General features: G+C 38.5%; 1 long non-coding RNA gene across 1 annotated transcript; it reads right to left on the reverse strand.

Moving 5' to 3' along the window:
- Window positions 1-10,885: 10,885 nt before the first annotated feature.
- On the reverse strand, window positions 10,886-12,896 carry LOC102900172. Its single transcript, XR_442383.4, has 2 exons — window positions 12,672-12,896; window positions 10,886-12,575 (listed from the first exon to the last, which is right to left on the reverse strand). It is a non-coding gene; the product is annotated as an uncharacterized LOC102900172 (long non-coding RNA).
- Between the last annotated feature and the right edge of the window lie 94 nt (window positions 12,897-12,990).

The following is a 12,990-nucleotide window of genomic DNA, read 5'->3' on the forward strand; positions in this document are numbered from 1 at the left end:
AAGGACATTACACGAATTCCTTCAGAGACAATAACAATCCTGCCAAGAAAATTACATTACCCAGTGCACTATCCTAACCATATTGGCTGGGGGGAGTGAGTAATTACCACAACAAACAATGGAGTTGATTTTCAACAGCAGTTCCCTCTCTGTTTCCTATTTGAACTCTTGCTACTTATGTTGAAAATTGTGTATTATCTTCTGATGCATTCTGCCTCATTACTTAGATTCCCAAACTCTCAGGTTCCTCTAAAATCTAACTTCTCTTGGGGCGCCTGGGTGGAGCAGTCGGCTAAGCGTCCGACTTCAGCCAGGTCAAGATCTCGCACTCGGTGAGTTCGAGCCCCGCGTCAGGCTCTGGGCTGATGGCTCAGAGCCTGGAGCCTGTTTCCGATTCTGTGTCTCCCTCTCTCTCTGCCCCTCCCCCGTTCATGCTCTGTCTCTCTCTGTCCCAAAAATAAGTAAACGTTGAAAAAAAAAATATTTTAAAATCTAACTTCTCTTTCACCTTTTATTTCCTGTTTATTCTCTGTTAGCATACTAAGTACTTTGACAGTAGCAACCCAATGAAGTGTCTCTGATACCAATTCCTTGTACACTGGTGGGAAACAATTTTAAAAATGGAAGAGACGTCAGGAGAAAATCCTGCATTTAGAAAAATGAAGCCAAATTCATTTTATAAAGGAGATAAGTAAAGAAGCAAAATTTTTTAAATAATTATTTTAAATGTTTATTTATATTTGAGAAAGAGAGAGAGAGACAGAGTGCGTGAGTAGGGGATGGGCAGAGAGAGACATAGAATCTGAAGCAGGCTTCAGGCTCTGAGCTGTCAACACACAGCCCTACGCAGGGCTCTAACTCATGAGCCACTCAGATCATTACCTAGGCCGAAGTCAATGCTTAACCAATGGAGCCGCTCAGGTGCTCCAAGAAGCAAATCTTGAGATCCAGCAAATAATATTTTCAGTTGACCCAAAGTATACTTAACCCAAAATAGGTTATTAGGATTTGTTATTTTTTTTCATTATCAAACTTTCAAAAGTCATCACTGTCAATATTCTTACCTCTATTCTAGAATATTAAAAATAACATGTAGGAGGAGAAGGGTCAGAAGCCACCCTAATGTATCATTTTCCTTACCCATGGTGAAACTCTTCATTTAAATAAATTCTTCAAATTCTACCAAATGGAGATATTCAGGTTAACAATAGTTCTCAAAATGTGAAAATCTTAGAAAAGCTTAAGACGCATTTATTAACTATGGTCATTCATTTTGTCTCAAGTAAGTTTAATAAACAATTGTTTTCAACACCTGACTGAGATGCTTAGGAGCAACTGTTTCTCTGTCTCTCCTTTTTTTTTTTTCTTTGATGGTGTGGGTAGGAGGATGGGGTAGAGGTATATAATTGTGAGGTCCGGATCTGCTTAGTATAAGCGAAGAGAACAACTCTGGATAAAGAGAGAAGAGCATAAATGTTTGATTTGCCTGCGGCTTGTGGGAAAAACTATCAAAAGGTGGGAGAGGCACGTGGAAGGGAAGACGGGAGGGCACTGAAAAGAAACTCCGCTTTTTCCACGGTTTTGTCTAAAGTGGTTACTCATGTAATGACAACAAAGTATCATCCTTAGTTGACTCTATCGGAGCTAATGGGCTCCCTTCATTTGCCATGGATTTTTCCCTCCACAGGAGATCCGGACCAGGAACCTACCTACATCTGCTTCAAATCATGCATCGTACAGAATCTCTGGGCAGCAAGGGACTGGGTGTGGCATGTGGCATCTGTGCCACAGGTAGGAGATGGCTAACCCTTGTTCAAGGTCACACCGGTAAGCAAACAGCCTGGAAAACGCTGTTTCTCTTGGAAATGCCTGCCCCACTTATTCTGAAATGTTGACTCCTTATGTTTCATTCAGATTTTTGCCTGCTTATTACCTTCTCAGATCTAGACCATCCTGGACAAATCTGAACAGATTCCCACCCCCATCCCAACCACCCTATTATTCTCTATAATAGCACACTTGGTTTCTTTATAGTAATTAATACAACTTGTACTTGTCTACTCATGTGTTTACTTGTATATAAAATATTATCTTGTTTGGTACAAGTAAATAATAGGCCTTGATAAAAAGAATATGCCTTTGTAGTGGTCTTCATGTTTATATTTTGCAAATATTTATTTAGCACCTATGGTATTTCAAGAAATATTTGTAGCACAAGAGATCAATGGGACACAAGCCAAACCTAGTTCCTTACTAAAGCTGAAAATATATTAATGAATACTGACTGGGAGTTTAATAATTGCAACTTAAATTGTATTTTTTTTTTTAAGTGGGCTCCATGTTCAACATGGGGCTTGAACTCACGACCCTGACGTTAAGAGTCGCATGCTCTACCAACTGAGCCAGCCAGGCACCACTTAAATTGTATTTGCTTCAAGTTTATTTATTTATTTTTGAAAGAGAGAGCAAGCAGAAGAGGGGCAGAGAGAGACAGGGAGAGAGAGAATCCCAGGCAGGTTCCACACCGTCAGCACAGAACCTGACGTGGGGCTTGAACTGATGAACCGAGAGATCATGATCTGAGCTGAAATCAAGAGTTGGATACTTAACTGACTGAGCCACCCAGGCACCCATAAATTGTATTTTTTTTTTATATACACATACTTTTTTGCCTGTTTAGAATCAAAGAATATTTTTCACTTCCACAGGTAACTGTGCTTTCTCTCATTTTTCTTGATACATGGGGTCTTCTTGGCCTGGTTTTTTTTTTTTTTAAGATTTTTTTTTTTCAATGTTTATTTATTTTTGGGACAGAGAGAGACAGAGCATGAACGGGGGAGGGGCAGAGAGAGAGGGAGACACAGAATTGGAAACAGGCTCCAGGCTCTGAGCCATCAGCCCAGAGCCTGACGCGGGGCTCGAACTCACGGACGGCGAGATCGTGACCTGGCTGAAGTCGGACGCTTAACCGACTGCGCCACCCAGGCGCCCCTTGGCCTGGTTTTTATTTTACCACCTGTGGTAGACACATGGATACAGAAAGCAGTTCATATTTAACTCTGTTATGAGAAAACCCTGTGCAAGTGCCATGTAAATAGCAATTGATCCCTGGTCTCTGTGATGAGGACACAACAGGAAATGGAAAGACGTGGGGAGCTGGAGAAAACATGCCCCAAATAAAGGGTGCCACACCACCGCTGCTCTGTAATTTCACTGTTTGTGAGAGCTCAGTTTTTCAAGAGAAGCGAGAAGTCTGGGTTGGATTTTATTTATATTAAAGTATCCTATTTTTAAATTGTTTGGGCTAATTAAATGAAATGTGGCAACACCAGGCAGGTCAAACAAATATGATGTTAGACCATATTCAGCCCTCTTATTATCTGTTTCCTCCATCCTAATGTTCATTAGGATTTCTCATTTTCAACTGGTAAGACTCTTTGACCGCTAACACTTGGGACATTTAAAGGCAGATAACTTTCTATTTCTTCCTTTCACAGTACGTAACAGGTACTTACAAAATATTAGTTGAGTACACTGACTGAATGAAATCATTCACACTTTGTAATGTGGCTCAAAAGTCAGAGTTATTTAATTTCTCTGAAGTGAGAAAAATTGAATAATAAAAACGTATTTACATATTTGATAACCGTAACAGTGAACAATTTTGAGCACTATGTACTAGGTGCTTTGAGGTCTTGCCCTACTAAATCATTATGATGATTCTGTGTAGTAAGACTATCATTGTCCCCTAACTCGTCCAAAGAGTTAGTAAGCTACAGAGTTATTAAAGGGAAGAGATATAAAATAATCTAATTCTGACTCCAAGTCCCAAGTATCAATCACTTAATTATTATTCCATGTTCATTTGTATTAAAGAACAACCATAACATAATAAAGACCTATGAAACAAATATTGTTTTGTTCTGGAAACTGACACTGGTTTTTGCATCAGCTACGTAATCTAAGAGAACAGAGATATAATACGAGGTAAGAACTTGGAAAAATCCAAGGACTTTTGGAGAAGTTGTAGGTTGAGAAGGAAAACCCAAGGCCCCAGAATGGGACGAAAGACTCGCTTTAATCAAAAGCGATGAAAAGTGGAGTGCTAGGAATCAGAAAAAAAGCCAACTGGAAAAGTTTTTTTCGAATCCTGGCTGCATATTAGAGTCATCCGGGAAGTTTTTTAAAAAAGACTCCTGCCTGGTTGCAAGGACAGACTCTTTGAGAAAGAGACCCCAACATCAGCATTAGAAACAAAACTAATCAAAACTCTTTAGATGGTTCCAAAATACAGCCGGATGGAAATTTCTGCCTCAGATTATCCAGTGATAGTCAAACTAAACTCTTAGAGGATCCTCAGAAGTGCCTTAAGTTTAGGGAAGAGTAGGTCGGACTTCATGCCGCTCGTTCCCGTCAGTCTCATTGGCTCTGCTTTGATCTGTTTCGTATACTGGACTTCTGCATTAGATTTCATTTGAAAAAATAGTTTTGTAGTAAAAAATAAAGAGATGGCTTTTCATCATTCTATCCCCCTCAGTTTTAAATTGGAAACTGAGGAATAAAGGGGCCAATACAGAGGCTGCCACAAGACACGTGGATTTCAAGAACCCATCTCCGTGGCTTTGATCAGAGACAGAGAGACACGTAGAAATGAGGTGTCAGGCACTGGACACTGGAATGCTGCCTCAGTGCCACGCGCAGTCTCCATAGATGTCCTCGTCAGTGGTGACAGTTGAAATAACAGAAAAACCAGCCGGCTCAGTTAATCTTGGGCAAGTTCCTATAAATGATGGAAACTAATTTCCATCCAGAATCCTGTAAGAGACAGAACACAGTTCTTGGTGTTCCAGTCTTTGAGATTTCTTTCAACTTCAGGAAGAACTTGGACTGGATGCTGAGTACCAGTTGTCAAGTCACTACACCAGGCTCCACCATGTTAGGACTCTTAAATGCCACGTGATTGTTTAGCGATAAGCAAAGGTCAAAAGTGAAAAACAAATATGAAGGAAAAAGAAAAATAACTTAGCAAAAAGGATTTAAAAACGGGCAAGGAAACAAAAATGAAAGGTTTTAAAAAACTGCAACTGAAAAAACTTGAAAAAGCTGAAATACAATATAAATTAAGACATATACTAGAAAGTTAAAAGGCCAAAAGAGAAAGTTCTATAAGGTGTTTCTTTTTCACTTACTGGTATTCTGTTAATTACCATTGGGTAAAACCTCAGTATAGAGACAAGATCTGATCTTTTGTCTTCTAATTACCACTGATGACTGATTTGAGTCTGAGAATATTGATAATAAAATCAATGGACAATGTTTTCCATTGTAGGACAATGTTTTCATAACTGTATGAAGATGAAAGGGACCTTAAATTTTCTTTTTTTGTCTTTATTATTGCTAAATGGTCATCTAGTCCATGTTTGATTTATTAAAATGTTTACTAAATGGCTTTTGTGTGCTAAGTAATATATTAGGTAATGAGGACAAAAATGTGAAGACGACAGATCTAGTTAGACATATCTGTGCTTCGTGGAGGTATATTCAAATACAGAAAAAAGATAAAAAGTAAAAGTATTGTAAGGGGGAAGAACCAGGGCACTTACAATAGGGAATGAATGGATAAAAATTGTGCACTACTTTAGATACAGTGGTCAAAGAGTGATGGCAGATCAATATTTCCAGTGGTGAGAAAGCACTATTTCCAAAGGCACTCCATTTCTGAGGGAAGACAAAGTGTGAGAGTTCAAGGTACCACAGTCCAGAATGGCTTAAACAGATTATAACAGAATGTGGCATGGGATGAGACTGGAGATGGCCTTGAGGAGCATATTAAGAAATGTACACTTTAGGGTGCCTGGGTGGCTCAGTCTAAATTAAGCATCTGACCTTGGCTCAGGTCATGATCTCACAGTTCACGGGTTCAAGCCCTGTGTCGGGCTTTTTGCGGGCAGCACGGAGCCCACTTAGGATTCTCTCTCTCTGCCTTTCCCAATGCTCTCACGCTCTTTCTCTCTCTCAAAATAAATAAACATATAGGAAAAAACAGAGTTGAAACTCGTAAATTTGTGTTGAATTTTACAAAGATCACTTATATTGTGTATAAAGAATAAACTTCAGCGGTGCCTCAGTGGCTGAGTTGGTTAAGTGTCCAACTTCAGCTCAGGTCATGATCTTATGCAGAAGGTAAAGTGATTGACAGTGCCTTGAGATAAGTGACATATACTTATCATGGGACCCCCCTCTCCCCCACCACTGGCAGGGGTCTCAGGTAGCTTGTTGGTTAGGTGATGAATCTCTGATAAATGAAACACAGCAGTTTTGACCTGAATGATAATAAAAGTCAGCATTACAGAATATTTTTCCCACGTCAAAGAAGCACCCAGTGAAAAACTTTTAGGCATCAAGATGCTTGGTTTTTCTAGAAACAGAAAAAAAGACCAAGATGGCTGAAGTTCTGGGATTGGGAATAGATGAAATCAGAGATGAAGGAACAAAAACATGTGGGGTCTTCTATGAGGTGGAGTGGTGCCATTTACTGAGATTAAAAAGAAATTCTGGAAATGCAGAAATGTTATTCAAAAAAGAACAAAAACCCAAACAAAAAACCTGGGGTACAAATTTAGAGAAAACCCAACCATTTAGCATGTTAAGTCCAAAGTACTTGTGGGGCAATCCAAGTGAAGTCACCCAGGAGGCTGGCACCTGGGAGAAAAGTCCAGTTGGCACATAGATGTAGTAATTGAAGCCATGGGAGTTGGAAGTTGGGAGAGTGTATAAAGTGAAAAACAGGCCTGGGACAGAGTCCTAAGGGACCCAGCAAATTTCAGTGAGAGAGAAGGAGCAGTTAGAACCAAAGAAGAAAAAGTAGGAGAGGGTGTGTCACAGAAGCCAAGGGAGGAGATAGGTAACACTCAATTTAACAAGGATATACATAATAATATCAGATAGTGGTAACTGTTAAGGAGAGAAATCAATCAAGGTAAATAGGGAACTAGGAAAGGTGGGTGGGGAGAGCACATTTCTTCTTTCCTTTTAAATCGTGGGACAAGGCAGGCTTCATTGACATTTGAATAGAAATGTGGGCAGAAGTGATAACCAGTAGTGTCTAATATTGCTGAGAAGCAAATTACAAGCTGAAAAGTGGTAATTTTTGACAGTTGGTTTATGTGATGGGAAAATATGCAGCAGTTAAAAATGTTTTTGAAGAATAAATGACTTGGAGAAATGTCTGAATTATAATTGCAAGTGAATAAAAAGCAGAAATTTATATATATTATTAGCCTAAATTTGAAAAGTAATTTAAAAATAATTTCCAGAAGGAAATATCCTGTTCTGAGGGCATCTATGCATGGTGGGATAATGGGTAACACTTATCTCTATCATGTTCAAAGTTTCTGCAGAGATGTTTTTAATTAAAAAAAAATATAAAATGTTTTTATTTTGCTGTGAACATGACACATGATAAAGAATAAGGAATTATTCTAAAAAGCTACCATCCAGGCGTGCTTGGGTGGCTTAGTTGGTTGAGCGACTAAGAAATATATGTGTATGTGTGTGTGTGTGTGTACGTATATATATTTTTATCATTATGGCAGCTTTTAGGACAAGAGGCTCAAAATCGCCAACTAATTAAAACCAAGGCTCAATTTCCTTCAGCAGTGCATATAACTCTTATGAGCTTTGCAGTTGAGTGTGACCCTTGAATATCAATCTCATTTCATAATTGGTTGCACGATCTCTCAAATATGCAGTTTGGTCAAACAAAAAAACACTTGACTTTCCTATACTTTTTGGCATAGAGATTTATACTAACAATTAGTCTTACTGAGAGTTAATATTTGGGGCAGGCAGTCTAGATTTCAACTTGCTCTATTCCATATTGGGAACATTCTCTTGCTGTCCCAGACAGGACAGCAAAATAACAGCTGCTAGTAAGCCAGACCTGCTGGCTCAGTGCTAACAGAAAGGAAAGAAGCTTGTGGCACCTGGGTGGCTCAGTTGGTTGAGTGTCCACCTTCCACTCAAGTCATAATCTCACAGTGAGTTCGAGCCCCATATCAGGTTTTCTGCTGTCAGCCTGTCAGCACAGAGCCTGCTTCAGATCTTCTGTCCCCTTCCCCTGCTTGCACTCTCTCAAAAATAAACATTAAAAAGAAAAAAAAAGGTGAGGAATGGGGCGCCTGGGTGGCTCAGTCAGTTGAATGTCTGACTTCAGCTCAGGTCACAATCTCGCGGGTTTGAGCCCTGCGTCGGGCTCTGTGCTGACAGCTCAGGGCCTGGAGCCTATTTTGGATTCTGTGTCTCCCTCTCTCTCTGCTCCTCTCCTGCTCACACTCTGTCTCTCTCTCAAAAATAAAGATTAAGCAAAGTTTTTTTTTAAAGGCTGGGGGAGAAAGGAAAGAAGCAAACCCCTCTGAGTTCTTGATAACCATGCACAAGTTTTTCAGGACCTTTGCGATAATCCTTAGTTCCTTGGGAGTCATCAGTGTTGCACCTTCTCAAAGCTGCATTCTTTGGCATCATTAGTGTAACTATGGCTTCCCAAATTCCAGTTGGAAAGATACTTAACAAAACCATGTTGAATTACAGTCCAAATTCACTTCTTGCAGATTATGTTTGTGAAATTGCTTACTACAATTTATTAGTAACCCTCAAATCAGAACTTCTGTTGCTTTCATGGGCATGTGTATGTTGCAGAGTAGCAGCAAATCTGTCATCAGACATGTATGGGCCCAAATGAAGTGAGACCAGGTGACACTGTCTTATCTCTGCTCTCATACTGTAAACAAGTGCCCTTTTCATGGTATATATTTTTTGCATTATATATTTTTGCATGGTATATTTTTTTGTTGGTGATTTTGCTGTTTAAAATGGTCCCTAAGTATAGTACTGTGTAGTGGTTGTTCCTAAATGCAAGAAGGCACTGATGTACCTTACTGAGAAAATGTTAGCTAATATTTGTTCAGGCCATGAGCTGTTGGTTGAGTTTAATGTTAGTGAATCAACAACAGATTCTAAATAAAATATCTTAAAACAAGGTTATGTATTGATCAATTGATGAAAATGTGACCAGAGGTTCACAGGAACCCAATCCTAGATTCCTCCCAGATGCAATGCTACAATATCCACTAATTCAGTGTTTGACTTTATAGAAATAACTGCGAGTAATAAAAATAAACTATATACAGTTACATAGTAGTGAACTAGAAATTAGAATATTTAGGACAATGGGTGTGCCATTTAGAGCTTTAAAATTATAAATTTAAAAGACTGCATACAAAAAATATCGTATTACTCCATTATTACTCATCTCTAAGTATATGGCTGACTGTAGTGCATTGTTTTTGATGTTGAATTCAACTGAACTATAAATCTCAATCTTCTATTCTTCTGTAATACCTACCCACCTCCTTTCCTTTTTCCTCCTATTTCTTATCATCCTTTCCAGGGTAATTGCTCACGGCCTCAAATACTGTCTTCCAATCAGAAAACTCAAACCTAAATTTTTATCTTTACATCTTTTCTGGCTCTGGATTTGTATTCCAAATGCCTGTCTGACATATCCACAAATTTCCCTGTTACAAATCATGCCCAATTTTACAAACAAAACCCATTTTTTCCCCTCCATAAGCCATTCTCTTCTGCGTATATACCTCATCTGAAGTAATGAACTTTCTTATCATATAAATCAGAAGTTTACTCTCACAAAAATCATTTTTTTTTTAAATTTGCATCCTAGTTAGTTAGCATATAGTGCAACAATGATTTCAGGAATAGATTCCTTAGTGCCCCTTACCCATTTAGCCCATCCTCCCTCCCATACCCCCTCCAGTAACCCTATTTGTTCTCCATATTTGAGTCTCTTATGTTTTGTCCCCCTCCCTGTTTTTATATTATTTTTGCTTCCCTTCCCTTATGTTCATCTGTTTTGTATCTTAAAGTCCTCAAATGAGTGAAGTCATATGATATTTGTGTTTTCTGACACAATCTTTTCTTAAAAAAAAATTGTTTATTTTTGAGGTGGGGGGAGGGTCAGAGGGAGAGAGACACAGAATCTAAAGCAGGCTCCAAGCTCTGAGCTGTCAGCACAGAATTTGATGCAGGGCTTGAACTCACGAACCGTGAGATCATGACCTGAGCCCAAGTCAAAGAGTCGGACACTCAACCGAACCACCTAGGCGCCCCTCAGTGAGAAACTTTATAGATGCTTAATATATTTTATAATCTAATCCTACATTATTAGCCTGAGATCCATTTCTAACAAGCTCCTTGGCAATGATGAAGACCATAATTTTCACAGAGACCACAAAGCAGGAAGTATTATGTGGAAGTCTAAGAAAGAGATGACACTTTAGTAAGTTTTTGTATGGGGGGGCAGGTGTGGTGGTAAGACTTAGACTGGAAGGTAACTAAATTTAGAAACTCCAGTTACTAAGTCTATCTTATTAGGTGCATATTCCGCTCTTCACCTAATGTTCCTTGTTCCTTGCCTTTTATGCATCCATCCCACAACATGTAATGTAGAACATCCTTATTGTAGCATTTCCTGAATTACCAGTGTTTGTTGTAATTTTCTCTTTGCCCAAGTTATTTAAGAACATTCCAAAAATTCCAAGTGTGTGATTTTCCAACATCTAGTCTTAGCTTCAAGGCTGTTTTGCAATGTGGTCATTTGTGCAATGTGATCATACATTAAAGTTTTCTCTGTATCCTAACGTTAGATCATTTAGACATGTTTCAGGATAATCTGAAAATACAAATGAAGTAGCAAAGTAATACCTACTATACATACATAAACACACACACTATTTAATTATTTTATCTCCTTTCACTTACTTTACTAAGGACTATGAACGTTTAAGAGTCCATCAGTTTTTGCCATATGTATGTTAAGAATTACTTTATTAAATACATAAAATGCAACAATTTTAAGTCTACACTTAAAATGACTTATGTATACATCAGTAAAACTACCACTCAGATACTGAACATCTTACATATGAATGCCACGTTATTTACCACATAAAGCTTAAATATTACATTCTACAGCTTTATACTTTGTTATGGCTTAAATTCTGATAAGAACGTTGCTCCTACTTCAATTTCTAGGACTTTGTTTCCTTGCTGTTTTTCACACTTCCTCTCCAATCCATAAAGCTGGTATATTCTAATTTACCCATAACCTTATTTCAGTGCCAAATTTACTTATAATGAACTACTACATGAAGCAGGAACTACTGCTTTTCCCTGGACAAGATGTACATAAAACAAAGTTTTCATCTACCACCTCCCCAACCAGGAATTTAGAAATTTTCTTTTTACACAGTATTCACATTACAGATAAAATTGTTACTTTTTTCCCCTCTATAATTAAAAATAGAGGGCACAAAACTGTACCGCTTTCCCATTTTGTCAGATTAACACTTGGAATGCCTTTACTGTGTCCTGTCCACACTGACAAAGCCCTTTTATTTTACTTATGTTTAGCTGAAGAGCTTGCATATCTTTGTCTACAATGCATACTAAAAATAACAGCTCTTACTTGCTTTCTAAATTAAACATTTACCACACCTTTGCAGTTTAAAATGAGAGAAAGTGAAATTTTACATTTAACTTACAAATCTATTTTTTGCACTTAGTCTTATAACCCCACATCTAACAAGTTAATCTTAAGGCTGTTTAACTAGCTTTAATGCTTACCCAGTTTTTTTTTTTTTTTACCCTACTTTTTTCATACAATTGCTTCACTACCCTTGAATTGTTTTAACTTATGGTTTTTATGGGTTGCAGTAACGTCATTTAACAAATTTTTCAAGGACAGCATTTGGGTGATATACTTTATACTTTAACTCCTGAGTATCTGTGAATGTCTTCCAGTTGCCCTCGTATAGAAATAACTTAGCAGGATACAGAATTCTTGGCTCAAAATTATTTTCCCTTAAACCTCTGTAGACATTGCTTGTCTTTTTGGCATTCGGAGCTGCAAAAGAAATTTCAGGTCAGTCTGACTTTTACCCCTTTATGAGTAACCTGCTTTCTCTAAATACTTGTAGAATTTTTTATCTTCCAGTTTAACGTCACTAGGGTATGTCTAAGTGTTGCTTTCTTTTCGTTAAGTTCTGGTAGCCTATGAGCTTTTCTATTTGCCGATCTAGTTAGTCCCTCAAGTCTGGAAAATTTTCTACTATTGGTTCCTAAATTTTGTCTCTGCTTCAATTGCTTTGTCATCTATTTCAGGTATTCTTATTATGCGTAGATTGCATCTCTTGGACAGATTCTCTAGTTGTCTCTTCTATCTTTTCCCTTTTTTTCCTCATGCTTAGTTTCTTTTTTCATTTATTTCTGTAATTCGTTTTTGTGGCCGACCGGGTTTGCATGTTTCCGTTCTCTTTCAATTCTCTTATACTTTTCCAAGTGCTCTGACAGTAGCCTCTTTATCTTCGAGCATAGGTCTGTAAGCTCCTGTACCATATGATGGTCCATCCTTAAAACCTCTTCGGTTTCCACTTCTATATCCATTTCAAGAGGCGGCATTTTCTCAATTGTGAGCGGTTTCTGAACTCAGGTATTACGACCTTTAAAACAATGAACAAAACTTAATTCCCTACCGTTTGACTGACTCAGCCCAAAGATTAACAGTTTTACTTATATGTTTTCTTTTTCTTCCTTACCTTTTGAACAGCACTTCTCAGGAATTTGACCAAAAGAAACGATTAGAGAACGCCGTCCGTCTGAAGACCCAACGAAAGGTAACGAACTTCCAAAATGGCTCCTGTCACGTCATCACTGCGCGCCTCACGTCAGAGCCGGTAGTCTGACGCGTAGTTTTATTCCTGAAGGAGCTATAACGCGCTAGCCAATCACGAAGCAGCAAACTGCAGCGGTCAAGCCACACCCTCACGCGCTGTCGTGCCCCCCCCCCCCAACGCCTCGCCTCCATAGACCAGAGTCACGGGAGTGCGCATGCGTCTATAGCATCGCCTTTCTCTT

This window comes from Felis catus, chromosome F2 (genome assembly GCF_018350175.1).
Source record: "Felis catus isolate Fca126 chromosome F2, F.catus_Fca126_mat1.0, whole genome shotgun sequence".
NCBI lineage: Eukaryota > Metazoa > Chordata > Mammalia > Carnivora > Felidae > Felis > Felis catus.